The following is a 16,014-nucleotide window of genomic DNA, read 5'->3' on the forward strand; positions in this document are numbered from 1 at the left end:
GGTATATGCCCAGGAGTGGTATTGCTGGATCTTCTGTTAGTACTATGTCCAATTTTCTGAGCAATCACCAAACTGATTTCTAGAGTGGTTGTACCAGCTTGCAATCTCACCAGCAATGGAGGAGTGTTCCTCTTTCTCCACCTCCTGGCCAGTATCTGCTGTCACCTGAGTTTTGATCTTAGCCATTCTGACTGGTGTGAGATGGAATCTCAGGGTTGTTTTAATTTGCATTTCCTTGATGATTAAGGATGTTGAACATATTTTTAAGGTGCTTCTCAGCCATTCTGTATTTCCCAGTTGAGAATTCTTTGTTTAGCTCTGTACCCCATTTTTAATAGGGTTATTTGGTTTACTGGAGTCTAACTTCTTGAGTTCTTTGTATATATTGGGTATTGGCCGTGTATCGGATTTAGGATTGGTAAAGATCTTTTTCCAATCTGTTGGTGGCCTTTTTGTCTTATTGACAGTCTCTTTTGCCTTATAGAAGCTTGCAAATTTATGAGGTCCCATTTGTCAATTCTTGATCTTACAGGACAAGCCATTGGTGTTCTGTTCAGGACTTTTTCCCCTGTGCCCATATCTTCAAGACTCTTCCCTGCTTTTTTCTCTATAAGTTTCAGTGTCTCTGGTTTTATATGGAATTCCTAGATCCACTTAGACTTGAGCTTTGTAGAAGGAGATAAGAATGGATCAATTCACTTTGTTCTACATGCTAACTGCCAGTTGAGCCAGCACCTTTTGTTGAAAATACTGTCTTTTTTCCACTAGATAGTTTTAGCTCCTTTGTCAAAGATCAAGTGACCATAGATGTTTTGGGTTCATTTCTGGGCCTTCAATTCTATTCCATTGATCTACCTGTCTGTCACTGTACCAGTACCATGCAGTTTTTTATCACAATTGCTCTGTAGTACAGCTTGAGGTCAGGGATGGTGATTCCACCAGAGATTCTTTTATTGTTGAGAATAGGTTTTGCTATCCTAGGTTTTTTATTATTCCAGATGAACTTGCAAATTGCCCTTTCTAACTCTGTGAAGAATTGTGTTGGAATTTTGATGGGGATTGCACTGAGTCTGTAGATTGTTTTTTGGCAAGATAACCATTTTTACTATATTAATCCTGCCAATCCATGAGCATGGGAGATCATTCCATCTTCTGAGATCGTCTTTGATTTCTTTCTCCAGACTTGAAGTTCTTATCATACAGATCTTTCACTTCTTTAGTTAGAGTCATACCAAGGTATTGTATATTATTTGTGATTATTGTGAAGAGTGTTATTTCCCTATTTTATTTCTCTGTCTGTTTATCCTTTGTATAGAGAAGGGCCAGTGATTTGTTTGAGTTAATTTTATATCCAGCTACTGCACTGAAGCTGTTTATCAGGTTTAGGAGTTCTCTGGTGGAATTTTGGGGGGCACTTATGTATACTATCATATCAACTAGTGATAGTTTGACTTCTTCCTTTCCAATTTTATCCCTTTGATAAGGAATGACTCTTAAGAGAAGATTTAAACTATACTGAATTAGATGATTAAAAAAATAAGACATATCAAAATTTGGGGATCTCAGAACGGAAAGTCAGGTTGATGGTGCTACATATGCAAACAGGAAGTGTTTTAAATCAGTGATTTAAGCCCTTGTCTCAAGGTCATAGAGAAAAGAGAGAACAATGAATCGAAGTCAAGAATAAAGGATTAAATCACAGAAATCAAGGAAACAGAAAAATCATCAACAAAGCTGAAAATCAGCTTCTTGTAAGGACAGTAAAAGAGACAGATCTAACCTGAAGCAAGGAGAGCATTCCCAGTACCAGGAACTGACAAGTGTATACCCAGGTGTCCACTGAAAGAGCGAACCCTCAGGATTGCCGTGCTTGCCTGGCTCCATGCACTGAAACCTCACAGCTTTGATAAACACAAGTCAATAATTTGAGCACAAATGGCCACAGATTTATCCAGTGAAATAATGTGGCTGGTAGGACAACTCTTTTGGAATGAAAATTTAAAAATTTTCACAAAAAGTAAACTGCCTGATCCAGGTTGGTTTGCTGAAAATTCCTGCCACACATTTAAAAGGAAATTAATACAAAATCTGCAAAAAAACAAAAACAAAAACAAAAAAAAAACCCTCTAGAAACTAAGGGGGATCCCATGTGTGAGAGACTTTCCTGAGTAGGCACAAATGCATGAACACACACACACACACACACACACACACACACACACCTCCCTACTGGAATCTGTGAAAGATCAAATTAGTGATTGCAGCAGAGTGTAACTTAGTGAACCAGTTCCTGTTTATTGGGGTTGCTAACAGTGGTATGGGTAAGGCATTACTTCCACAACTAGGAGTGGCTCGAAAACATCTACATCTCCTGCAGCTGGGCAATATGGGAAATACCTCCCCAAAGCTGTAGCCATGCAGCTCTCTGCTTGCATGCAGTTCTGCAGGTGGGCAGATCTCTAGGCAGCTTGCCTGGCGGGCCTGTCCACCTCCAGCTGCCCCTTTCTGTTTCTACAGCCCTGGGAGAGGCTCCTGGATGTTACAAGTTTCAGCTTTCCCAGACATGTGAAGTGTGTTTGCTACTCAGGGGAGTCTCACGTGTCTCCCCTCCCTCCTGGAGGGAATATTTCAATTCAGATGAAATTGATAGAAGGCCTTTCTCACCTTGTTTAGGAAGGTAATGATGCTCTTATGCCAAACTCAGAAAAACAGAGCCCTCTGCAGGAAAGTACAGGCCAACGTTCTTTATGAACACAGGCACCCAAATCCTTAACAAAATACTAATGAATGGAACTCACGAATGGGGCATAAGCATCTGTTTGTGTACACACCAGGGTAAACTATTTAAACTTAAAGGGAAGGGGATCCCGTCATTTGCAACAACACGGATGAACCTGAGGCTGTAGAATCAAGCACAGAGAGACAACTTAGATGTGGGCTACTAAGAAGTTAAAACTCTCCGAACTAAAAACCAGGACAGTGGTTGCAGAACTGGGGGTGACATTGGGGAGATATTGATCAAAGAGTACATAGGTTCACTTAGACAAGATGTGGAGAGGGTCTGGAGGTCTATTGCATAGTATGATGGCTATAATTAAAAATAATGGATTATATGCTTGAAAACTGCTAGGAGAGCAGATCTTAGGTGTTTTCACTGCAAAAAAATGTTGCGTTAGGTACTCAATATGGTAATTTGCTTGATTCAAGCAAATTACAGTGCTACATATATCAGAACATTCATCGCATACCATAAATATGTGTCAATTAGGCTTTGACAAAGCAGAAAGAAGGAGGAGGAAGGAGAGAGAAGGAGGAAGAAGAGAAACTAAAGGAAGAAGAGGAAGAAGAGGAGAAAAAGGAGGAGGAGAAGGAGAGGCTCTTGTTTCACACTGTATCTGCTTTTAGTGTCTTGGTCACTGTGAAGTTGAACAGCAGGGTCTAGAGTAGGATCCAGAAGGCATCCCTCACAGGCTGCCTAGTCAACCTTCCTCTAGTGCTTAGCTCCCTTGAGAGCAGTCCTGCTATGTATCTTCCACTGAAGCACCTCCAGGTCCCCTGTCTGTAACACAAGAATGGCATCTTTTTTAAGAGACAGAAAAGGCAAGTGGGTGTCCATTTTGCTTGCCTATTCCAGCAGATATGGTTCTTCAAAGATGAGGCAAGGATGGGGCAGGAGATAGAAAGGCAAGGATACTTGTAGATAGAGCTAATGGAAGTTCACCATAGCCTTCTAAACTTCCTTCAAGGAGAGGCCTACAAAGTCCTTGTTTGTTCTCTAATGTCTCTCACTTAAAATGTTTATTGCATTTTATTGATTGATTGACTCTCTCTCTCTCTCTCTCTCTCTCTCTCTCTCTCTCTCTCTCTGTGTGTGTGTGTGTGTGTGTGTGTGTGTGTGTGTGTGTGTGTGTGTGTTTGGATCAGAGGGCAATCTTGGGTACTGTTCATCAACTTCTACCTTTTGGACACAGGGTCTCCTTTATGCTCTTACTCATCAGGCTGGCCCAGAAGATTCTGGACATTCTCCTGTCTCCAACTTCCTTCTCTCTGTAGGGTCACCATAATTACCGACACTTGGGTTCTGCATGGCTTGTGAATTGGAACTCAGGTCCTTATACTTGTATGGCAAGACCTTTGGCTGCCTGAGCCATCTCCCGACCCGCCCTCTATACAAGTTCAGAATATCATGATCAATTTCTTTTGCCTACAATAGGATGAAACTTCTTTATTAATTGTGGAAACTATAACAAGGTCTAGGAAAGACAAAACAACAAAGTGTTTTTGTTTTAAAGAGCAAGTGTCTTGTTGATGTAACCAGATGTGCCTTGGCTTTTTGATTTTACATATTCATTGGATTTCATTGTTCAAAGTGATCATGGAAGATTTCTGGCCAAGCTTTGCAAAGCGATGTCATACTGGCCCCATTCCAAGGAAATTAATAGTCTTCTGTTGCTTTTCTTTCCCTTAGCTGGGGGCTTCTAGGCAAGGCCACTGGTGCTGCCCCCTCTATGAATTACAGGGTGGTTGGGGCCTCCACTATTTCCATTGTAGAGCATTCTGTCTTTCATTTAAAAATTGCCTCTTATGAGTATTATTCTCTGTTCTAAAAAGATGTCATTGTTTCACTTCTGTTCCACACTCCTTCTGTGTTCAAGGTCGCTAGTTACTCTATTATTCCTGTACGCAATCTTTTCATACTTCCTTTCCAATCTGTCTCAGTTCAAGGACTCACATTCTCAGTACGCTCCATAAGTCTCGTTATTTCTTCTCAGGAAAAACAGTCTCCATCACGTCTCTTTCTTTACTGGCTTCCGTGTATTCAATTCCTCCTAATGCATGGTTGTGTGGAATGCAGGCAGGCCTTGTTTTATGGTGGGTTTTGTTTGAGGTGGGGGCAGGATTTTGCTTAGTGTTTCCTTAGGATTGGCAACAATGGAAGTTTATTAACTGGGTACTGGAGAACTGGCTGCTCTTGTCTCTTATCTAGCGCCAGAGACTGGGATTCTAAGTTTCCAGGAGGTGAGAAATAAGGAAGGTTATAACAGAAACATGGAATGGTCGAACAGTAAGATTAAATGAAACTGGAGCTTTGTGGAGAAGTTCAGAAAGCAAAAAAGGCTTGCTCCCTCCAAAGCGAAATCCAAGACACTCTGAAATCACACTTCCATCAAAAACACCAGTGCCATTTTATTGTGAGACCCTCCCATCGCTGTTTACAGTAAGTACCAGTTAATGATAGTCTACCACACATTGCCTCTAACCAGGGGAAATAGTAATTAAAATCCCCATTTTACAAAAGCCACAATCAGACAGCTAGTAAAGAATGGATCTATTTAATCCCGAGCCACTCATCTTTCTAGACTCTGCTCCCTCACCACGCAGCATGCAACGCTGATATATGTGCCAGGCTGGCCTTTCTGTTTGAGTACTCATCATAAGAGGAACTATTTTAGTGAAATATGCAGAATCATGCTCTATAAAGGGAGTGCTGGAACGTGCACTGCCTCATTATCGCTGTGAGAGCCATGCTGAAGAGCCGCGAGACTCTCTGCAGACAGTCTCAAACTCGCGATGCTTTTGCTTATAATTTCTTTTCGGGTTTATTGACTTGCTAGTTTAATTATATGTATTTGAGCGAGTATAGTGTAATCATTTGAAACACGTGTGCAATATGCAATGGCCAACTTGGCATATGGTTATGACTATTTTGACCTTAGGGTGGTATAAAAAGAGAAACACTACTCAACAGAAACTATACTTTGAATTTTCTATTTGTTTGATTTTTGTTTTGAGATGGGATCTCCCTCTGTCTGGCTGTCCTGGGAACTCACTATGTAGACGAGGCTGGCCTTGAGCTCACAGACATAGGTCTGCCTCTGCCTCTCAGGTGCTGGTGTTAAAGGTGTTTGTCACATTGCTCCTGCTATCCTTTCCTTTTTCTGCAATTACAAGCAGGAGCAGTGCGCTAAAATTCAGTGAGGTTATCGTAGGGGAAGACAGCCTCAAAGCTCTATATTCATGGTGTGTCCATTGGCTGGAAGTGGATGTAATGTAAGTTTGGGTGTCCTGAGTCCAGTTATGACTTGTGATCTTTCTGGCATCTGACGTGTTTGTCAGGATGTACCCATGGTAAGCTGAGATGCTATCACTTGAAGATTCCGGGGGCATCTCATCTTAACCCTGTTCTGTGCTACCATCACCCTCATGCCAAGCCTGGGGGATGTGTCTCATCATCATGATACATGCCACAATACTTCTAGCTGTGGGAACCTGTAGAGGCACTTAGCTGTTGTGAGCCTCATTTTCTGCATTTGCAAAATGGGTCTGTGTGGCGCACTAAACCTGGCGGCCTTCTTTCCTCACTTTAAAACTCGAAAAGTGACAGAAAAATCACCCTGAAATCACAATAACAGTCTAGGAAACAAGAAAGGGCAGTGTCAACCTATCAGAAAATGGACAGCTCCACCCAAGTCAGAATGCCAATGAAACCCAATGGAGAACTCATAGCTCAAAGACCTTTCTGGAAAGTTTAGTTGTAGGCGGTGGAAGGGATTAGAGGAAGGCAATGCTAGGTCAAGAGTTCAAAGCCAGAGGGGGTGAAGGTCTATGGAAGGTAGGGAAAGCCATAAAGAGCTCTCTGATAAGTCTGGTATCTGAAGGTAAAGGAAGGACCTGCAATGGAAGAGAACCAGAAACAGTTCAGGCAGGGGGCAGCGTGTATGAAGATGGAGGTCAGAAAGGAGTGTGTTGGGGGGCAGGGATGGGCAGGGTGAGCGGGGCAGGCAGAGTAGGGTTAGTGCACTGGGGTTGGAGATGATTAGGAACCGTTCGAAGCCGCCTCTGTGTCCCTGGGGGACACAACATGCTGTAAGGACTTTGGGGGTATAAGAACCACACCCTTTAGTGCTGGTGACTTACTTTCTGAGTTTGTCATGAATGTCAGTGGATCTTTACTGCCAGCCTAACTCTTTGTCCCAGAAAACTAAGTAGGTACGATGAGAGATCTGTCACATTCCTCACTCAGAGTTGAATATGGGCACGCTCCTCTAAAGGAGAGGAGACGGGTCACAACCTGAGAGACATGTGGGCGACACGGTGACATTCGTCGAATGGCTGTTCACTGTGATCCTGACTTTGCTTGAGCCCAGTTGTCTTTCTTGTCACATACGCACTGTTGCGGAAGGATGGTGGGTGGTTGTGGGTAGAATACCGTACTAGCAAAACCGCATAGAGAACCTGTATTCTCTCTGACAGTGAGGTCTGATAACCCACTTATATCTGCAGTTTTTAGAGCTGAAGTGGGCTATTGAGAATACGTTTAAGAAGTAAGTATGGAGTAGCATTTTGAGTGTGGACTGATAACAGTGCCTCACTTATCAGCAGTAAATTGCATGCTGCAGGGCAGAACTGGATGGGAGGTCTAGTGGACAGTGATTTCCACGTTCTCTCTCAGTCAGTAAGGGCTTAGTTGCGGAAAGGCAGGGGATATTTGGAAAACGTAAGAGGCTGAAGATTGGTTAGGAGGTGGGAATGGCCAATGCACTTCATTACTTTCAGGGATGCTCCCATAGTGTCCGTAAAACAAATAACTGGCCTCAGCTCCATGATGGGTCACAGCGTGTGGGAAAGCTCAGTGGTCAGCCATCGGGATGGAGCAGTGACAGGCTCTTGTCACCAAGCCCGAGGACCTGAGTTTGACCTCTGGGTTTTACGTGGTGGAGGAAGAGAACCAGCTCCCGTGAGTTGTCTTCTGACCTCACTCAAGCCTTGGCGCACACACATATAATAAATTCAGTAAGATTTTTTAAAAAGGAAAAAGCAAACCAGTTCAAGGGTGAATTACCTCTCTCACAAGGCTGAGAGACATAGAAGGGAAAAATCAGGAGACTTCTACAAAACCTGTTTGTTTGTTTGTTTGGTTTCCCCAAGACAGGGTTTCTCTGTATAGCCCTGGCTGTCCTGGAACTCACTTTGTAGACCAGGCTGGCCTCGAACTCAGAAATCCACCTGCCTCTGCCTCCCAAGTGCTGGGATTAAAGGTGTGCATCACCACCGCCTGGCAAAACCAGTGTTCTTCAGTGTCTAAGTGTCTTAGTCTGTTGGGACTGCTATGGCAAAATATACATTAAACTGTGTAAGTTAAACAACAGAAAGTTGCTTCTTATAGAAGCCAATTCAATGTCAGGGGCATACACACCCTTTGTAGTCAGACATCTTCTGTCTACAGCACATTGTGAACTGTACATGTGACAGAAGGGAAGGATTTTGGTTTCTTTGGCCTCTTACAAGGGCACTAACTTTACTCATGACCACCCTACTCTCAAAACCTGATCACTATCCAATGTTGTCACATTGGAGATCCCGTTTTGACATATGGTTTTGAGGTTGAGGGAGACACAAATGATCAGGGCAGTCAGCGTTGCCTCAGAAAGCACAGAAGTGACGATGACAGAGAATTGTGCTCATGTAGATAAGAAGTTCCTAAGTGACTTCAGGCTATGCTTCCTGTCTTCATGTTCCTGCCTGAGCAAGGAATTGCAGGGGCTCATATTTGTTAAAAAAGGCAATTGCCCAAAGTCTCCTGCCCCCAGCCCTACTGAGTAGGTCATCCATCATGATCTCAGCCATGAAGGAAGAAGTCGTGGCTATGATTGAGTATAGCTCCTTGCCTGTGGCCCATAGAACATGGAAGCCCTTTTCTCACGGCATGAGCTGTAAAAGCCCATAGGAGGAGGAGGGGGAGGAAGAGGAGGAGGAAGAAGAGGAGGAGGAGGGGAAGAGACAGGAGAGAGGGGGAGAGGAAGAGGGAAGAGGGAAGAGGGAAGAAAGGAACCAGTGAAACATAGCAGTTAGTACATGTTTACTAAACATAGCCTTTAGTTCTATGGTAGCAAGTCATCTGTCATGAGTCCTATTAGGGATGAGAAATTGTTCAGCATTACACACAGATTAGGAGAAAATTTTGTCTAATCAGATAGATCCATCTCAATCAAAGGAGATTCTTAGAGTCTTGATTATAATAGAAAGAATTCTATCTTTTTTTCTAATTACTTAAGGTCAATCTCTAATTTCTAATTCTTAAAGAAGCATGCGGGGATCCATCCCATAATCAGCTTCCAAACACTGACACCATTGCATACACTAGCAAGATTTTGCTGAAAGGACCCAGATATAGATGTCTCTTGTGAGACTATGCCGGGGCCTAGCAAACACAGACGTAGATGCTCACAGTCAGCTATTGGATGGATCACAGGGCCCCTAATGGAGGAGCTAGAGAAAGTATCCAAGGAGCTGGGGGATCTGCAACCCTATAGGTGGAACAGCAATATGAACTAACCAGTACCCCCTGGGCTCGTGTCTCTAGCTGCACATGTATCAGAAGATGGCCTAGTCGGCCATCAGTGGAAAGAGAGGCCCATTGGTCGTGCAAACTTTATATGCCTCAGTACAGGGGAACGCCAGGGCCAAGAAGTGGGAGTGGGTGGTTGGGGGAGTGGGTGGGAGACTTTTGGGATAGCATTGGAAATGTAAATGAAATAAATACCTAATTTTAAAAAATGCTTTCCTTTCCAGAAAATTAAAAAAAAAAAGAAGCATACTTGTTGGGGGAGTGGGTAATCTAGGTCCCTGTCTGGGGACTGCACCATTCTGCACTCTTCTAATTTGCTTTTCAGGTTAGCTACCCTCGGGTCTCTGTTTTTGTTTGTTTGTTTGTTTGTTTGGGCTGAAAGTGCAATTAAATCTCACAGGCTGCTAAATTGAGGCACATTCTCAATGCAGAGGATGCCTGGCCCTGGCTCGCACCAGCATTTGAGTCCGTGGGATGGTCTCAGCCTGTCCATACTCCACAGAAGAAAATCATGAAATCTCTTGACTGTGTAAACCAGTAACGTGGTCAGTGATGTGCAAAACATTCATAGAAACTGTGAGTTCATTCTACCCCAAACACCAGAGGCCAAGGCACAAGGGTCAGATGTGAGGCGTGTGACTCTCAATGTCAGGGCCGCCACCCTTTTTGTAGGGACCTGGTTCCCTGGTGGATTTGGTGGAAAGTCTTTCTTTCTCACTTTAGCTGTGGCATCCCATTCCTCAGACTCCAGCCCACACTGCCGCAGCCTCTGGGAAAGCAGGCTGGCTTTGCTTCCAGCTGCTCCCTGTCCCACACCGCTTCCTCCTCCTCCTCTTCCTCCTCCTCCTCTTCCTCCTCTCCCTTCTCTCCCTCATTATTCTTATTGGCCAGCTTTGTTTGTAGCACAAGGACATGAAGAAGACATTCTTCCCCTTCTCCAGTCATTGTCACTAATTGAAATGGGAAACAAGACAACGCTCCAGAAGAAAAGCTTATTATGGGCTGCCTTGTTGGAAGAAAATGAATCACCTAAGCAGATAGGTTTCCATGATCTCAGGCAAACCTCACTCTTTATTCTATACAACCCCGTCTAATTGTTCAAGAAATGTTCATCTGTTTCATAATGGAACAGCTACAATGGAAGTGTTGTGAAATCACTGAAAAGTTTATTCAAGGTTTGTTCTTGAAAGCCTAGCCACAATGCGTGGGCTTTGGGGAGTTAATAGAATTGGCTCTCATTGAAATTGCTCGGATAACAAATTTCCCTAACATGCATCCTTTTAAATATGCGTGTTGATGGAAGTCTGAATTGGCATTTGGCAGATGCAAACCACTAACAAAAGAGGTGAATTCCCAGCTCTGCTGTTAGCCGCTCCCTGGTTGCTGTGTCCTCAGAGTAGAACACTAGAGACACCCAGGGTTCCCATGACACCAAGCCGCTTGTAAACATGGGGATATTGAACGCTGTCCTCAAAGTACAAAGACACAGAGAGGGGGGAGAAAACCATCCCACGAAGCCCAAAGAAAAACACCCAGGCAAGGATGAATGGGCAGACACACAATGCAGCAAAGGACAAGCCATCCTGGCATGAAATTCCTTCCAGTGAATGATATTGGGATGGAGAGGTAGCTCAGTGATGACATAATTGTTTAGCATGGATATAGCCTGTACCCAGTACAAAAATAATTAACCAAAGAAAAACATATAAACAACACGACTGATGTCTAGACTTTTATATACTACTTAGTTCTTGATGACTAGCAGTTGCCCTTGGCAAGTCGAGTGAAATCCATTCGTTTACCCATTCTCTGAACAAATACATGCATTTGGACTGCAGCCATTGAAAGGTGCTGAAAGTCTTAAGGTATCAAATAGAGGAAAGATCTGTGAGCTGAGGGCATGTGTAGAAAAGGGGGAAATTTTCCAAGTTTGACATCTGGGGAGCCGATTTGGCATTGGTACTTTGCCTCTGTGCACCTTCTGTGTGTCCTCTGAGTCTTACTTAGAACCCCCCTTTCTAGAAACTTCCCTTGGATTGTTAAGCAGTGAATGTAAGGATCGTTCTCTTTGCTTCATTTAGCATTCCTAGGTACCGCAGTACCAGGGGCCATTGTAACCTGATTTTTTCCCTTTCTATTCCCATAATAAAGAAATACATGGTGGATTACACACTACGTTTTCTTAGCAGTCTGCCCACTGACAGGCGAAATCTCTGTCCCCTGGAAGGCTCCATGACTGCTTTTACTAATACAATATAGCAGGTATGATGCTCAGGCCACCACCTTCTATCTACTTGAATGTGTATTCATTGGAGGCTGTGTTGCCCTTTTGATAAAACTGCATGTAGGTAACCTGGTTGACAGTCCTGGATGAGCCCAGTTTTCTAGCCATCCTTTCCTAGGTACAAGAGAAACAGACAAAACCATCTTGGGGGTCTTCATAATATCCAGTGGCAGCTGGATATTAAAAACAATGATATTGGTTTACCATACAAAGCAAGTAGGTCACCCACATGACCCCTGCATGAAATTAAAAAAAAAAAAAACCATGAAGTACAATCAAATGCTTTCGGCTCCTAAGTTTTGAGGTAGTTTATCGCTCAGCAGAAATAGGGACCAAGAGCACAGATGTCAGTGCCCTGACCCCCTCTCCAGTGCAGTCTTTTTATTTGCTTCCTCTACTTATGACAGCATTCACCTGATTTCATTCACAGCATAAGACCATTTTGGTGGCCCTGGTGTAGCCAGACAACCATGGAGTGATGACTCTTCTACGTCGTAACACAGGAAGAAGTCATTTTTTCCCCTTTCAGAGGCACATCCTTGGGTCAGAAGGGAGTTGTCCCCATACATAATGCTCCGAGTGTGTGAGTGTGTGTGTGTGTGTGTGTCCCCTGCTTATTGTTAGAGATACATGTTTCACTAGCAAACTTCATTTTCCATCCTCAATGGAGCTTTCTTTTTTTTCTTTCAGTGGGGACTATAGAAACCATTTCAAGGCAAAGCCTTGTCTATCGCCTTTGTTTTTCCCTCGTTATTCCGTTGGTGCCTTCACCTGGCATTCCGGGCCAGCATTTCTTGAGGAGGTCGGCATTGTTCCTCCTTCTTGGGCCTGGCAGAACGCTTGAAGGGTCAGTTGGAAATGAAGCTTCTATTATCTGTGATCTGCCTCACCCCCTAAGCTGGTCCAGCCCTACACTAAGGCTCAGCCAAGCATGAAGAAAACTAATTGTCCCCTCTCTCTGCTCTGCTGCACACCAACCCCACTGCGAGTGCTTCCCTCAGCCCCCAACCCATCACAGAAAACCTCCTCTAAGCTGAGGAACAGAGGGGCATGTTCCCAGGGACCGACTGCTCTGCTCTGTTCTGTGGTGCAGGAGCAGCCAGTGACTAGAATCTGTCCCAGAGCTTCTCAGGGAGTTAACAATGTCAGGGAAGAGGAGGCGGGAGAAGAGGAGGGAGGGAGAGGAAGCCTCTGGCTGCGTGTTCCCCATAATTGCAATGGGCATAGGAAAGGAGACTAGATTAATTTGCCTGATGAATTATGCATCACTTCCGCATGCCGCCTCCCAGCTCCAAACCTTTATCGCTCGCATTGCTTGAATCCAGCCACCTCACCGCCTTGAAAGCTCTTGTCCAACGAGGACCAGGGAAGCCTTTGGCTCGATCGTTAAGAACATTTAACAGAGTGCTCCAGGGAAATCTATAGGATTACAGAAATGTGAGCTGTATTAATAAAAACAAACAGGCACGGGCCGAGGGTGATTCATCAGAAACAAGCCCAAGAGCTGTACTATGATAGGAAACTCCGATGTCCTTTTGTAGTCTAGGACCAAATAAAGGTAAACACAGTAGCAGCAATTAATTTGTTAGCCGTGTTTTAACTGACACCACGAGAAAGAAAGTCTTTATTGTCAAATGTATGAGCAACAGGAAGGCCACAGCAGTGGGAATGGCTGGCTGTTTACCGCCTGTTGATTGTTTGCTGCTTTGGTCTCTCAGCTGCTTTCTCTGGTCCATCAGGTATCTGTTTACCCGGAGAACTTTTCCACTGTGGCTCTGAAAAATCTGACCCTCCCGTGGATCCTCGCGTGCCCCTGCTGCTCCACTTTCCGGATTGATATGAAAAGACTCCTTTGGATAAACGAGAGACCGAGAGACCGTATTTCTTTCAGAAAGTTGCCCTCAGAGAAGGGGGCGGTGGGGATGGGGGTGGGGGATGGGTAGCTCCTGTCTCAAAACCAAAACAGAACTAAGGGGTGGGACCCAAGGTTTTGCTTTTTCTGGCAGAGCTTAGGTGAGGAGTAAAATTAATAAAAGAAACAGATTCAGTTAATGAAATTAGAGTGGTATTTAACATAAATAAAGCTTTTTTTTGGGAACAGTTGTACTTCCGTTTGCGCCATGCTGTTCATTCGTTTATAAGGATATCATTTAGTGATTTAGTGCGTATATAAAGTTTTAACAATTTACAATAAAGTTTTAGAATAGTTTCATCATCTCAGTAAAAGAAACCGTGTACTCTTTAGCTATGGTCCCAGTTCAAGGCAACTACCAGTTTGTTTTCGGCCTGTGTATATTTACAAATTCTGATGCTTCATTTAAATAAAACCACAGAGGGCTTCCAGTGGCTGGCTTCTGCTAACTTAGCATGATGTTTTAAAGTTTCACCACAATCCAGCACAAACCGTACTTCATTCTTTTTTTCGTAGAGGAGTAAATAAATTTCCGTTGTCTGAATCTACCCAATCAAGTGCAATGGCATTGCTTGATGACTTTGTAATCTTTTTATTCTAGGTCTTTATGTTTTCTGTCTCTGTAGGAAGAATCTCACAACAAGTTGGCAGGCAAATTTTGTGGGAATGCCCTGGGCTACCCGAAGGTTTGCATAAAATTCTAAGAAAGAAATGGGCTCTAGGTTATTCCGAGGTGGGGATCATAGCCAACAGGGAGGCCTTAATTTATTTCTTAAAATGTGCAGAGGGAGCTTTACAAAATTAGCTCCCTTTCAAAGCACCGAATTTTAAAAGCATTTTGTGTTTGAACTCATCTTCTGTTCAACAAACACAAGCTAAGAGTTTATTCTGTTAGAGCAGCCAACCTCAAGGACTTAAAAAAAATCCAAGGAAAACCATCTAGCAGTCGTAGATGAACCACAAATCAAGCAACAAAGGTGATAGAGACAATGTAAGAGGATATTAAAACAACAACAACAACAACAACAAAACGGTCAGTCAGTTGAACATTCAGAACCAGAGGCATAAATTAGCTGGGTGTTGGAAGCTGGGGGGCGGAGGGGGGGGCTTTAGCTTGTTCCTATTTCACCAAAACCATAGACTGGGATTCAAACCATTATTTCAACCACACCTCTTTTGTTATGGGAGGTAGCCATAGGTGTTCTTCTGTGGATGTCTGTGCTCCTCATCTGTGTGTAAAGTGAGACCTTGGGATTGACACTCTCCATTGTCTCATAAGAGCAAGTAGAGAATGGGATGTCTCCAGAGACTCACTTTGCACCCTGATCCTGGAAGGGTCATCTAATCCCTCCCCAAAAGCTACTTAGTAGCTTATTAACTGAGCACTTACTATGTGCCGAAAGACAGGAGAACATGAAAGACAAAGAGAGCCCAGTTGGCTCTGACTGTGATGAGGAGCCCAGCCTATCCTACATGAAATGAATAGTGACCAGGATAAGATACTATCTCCCTAGCTGTCCCTTGCTATCCCAGTAGCCAGTGGTTTGTCCTTCTCGCAAGGTTCTGAGTCCATTCTCCTTTGGATATCAAGTATTAGGTTGAGTTTTATCTTCTTCACCAGATGGTGATGTCCTTGAGTATGGGGACTGTGTTCTTTCATATTTAAAATCTAGCCTTATCAGGGAGTTCCCTATGAAACCATGCCGTTTCTCTGGTTATCTTTTCTTTCCCTTTCTCTTTGGGGTTATTTGTGATTTGATAGAGCTTCATTTTGAAAGCCTCTGGAGCCGTATAGTCCTTTCAAGGCACAGCCCTGGAGCCACCACTCTATTTATTACCTTGGAACGTTCAGGTTTTGAATTTCCTGAGGTCCAGGGTACTGCTCTGTTCCTGTGGTTGATGTGGTGGGCCACTTGCTCATCTCTGGTGGCCGTGCCTCTCTCTCATATTGATTAGCAAACATGAAATGCTCTTTATACCCATTGTTTTCATTACTTTTGGAACAAAATAATTGAAAGAGAGGCAAGCCACGTGTCCTTTCTCTTGGAGGACAGGCCTTTGCACGGAGCTGTGGACTATGTACCCCTCTGTTTCCCATTCTCGGATATGAGAATCTTGATGTTAGAGAGCCCTGGTCGGTCCTGCTCAGCCGCCCTAAGTTTGTAGGTCAATCTGAGACTCCACTCGCTCCAGAAAATGAGAGGTTGTTTAACAATGAATTCCCTTAGCCTGGACTAAGCAGATAAATTAGAGGGAATGTGTCTATGAGTATATCTGAGAAGGTAATGTATTGAAAATGTCCCAGTGTGTGTGTGTGTGTGTGTGTGTGTGTCATAGGAGTGACAAAGAACAACAACTCAGAGCTCACAAAGAGGAGAATTCAATGAAAGGCCTTCAGAGACCTCAGCAGTGGCAAGGACAGGGACTAAGTTTCCTTACGGCCATTAGACTGCTAACGCCCTTCACTTC

The 16,014-nt window shown here is 43.8% G+C and overlaps 1 long non-coding RNA gene across 2 annotated transcripts in view; it reads left to right on the forward strand.

Annotated features, from left to right (window-relative positions):
* LOC110302561 overlaps positions 1-13,532 on the forward strand; it is a 31,702-nt gene extending 18,170 nt beyond the window's left edge. Inside the window, exons 1-3 of one of the 2 annotated variants that reach the window (XR_002378811.1) lie at positions 11,520-11,611; positions 12,324-12,480; positions 13,373-13,532. This is a non-coding gene — a long non-coding RNA (uncharacterized LOC110302561). Of the gene's footprint in view, positions 1-11,519; positions 11,612-12,323; positions 12,481-13,372 lie in introns of those variants that run through there. The other variant, XR_002378812.1, reaches the window with a different exon arrangement.
* The last annotated feature ends 2,482 nt before the right edge of the window (positions 13,533-16,014 follow it).

Source organism: Mus caroli, chromosome 9, assembly GCF_900094665.2.
Source record: "Mus caroli chromosome 9, CAROLI_EIJ_v1.1, whole genome shotgun sequence".
In the NCBI taxonomy this organism is placed as follows: Eukaryota; Metazoa; Chordata; class Mammalia; order Rodentia; family Muridae; genus Mus; species Mus caroli.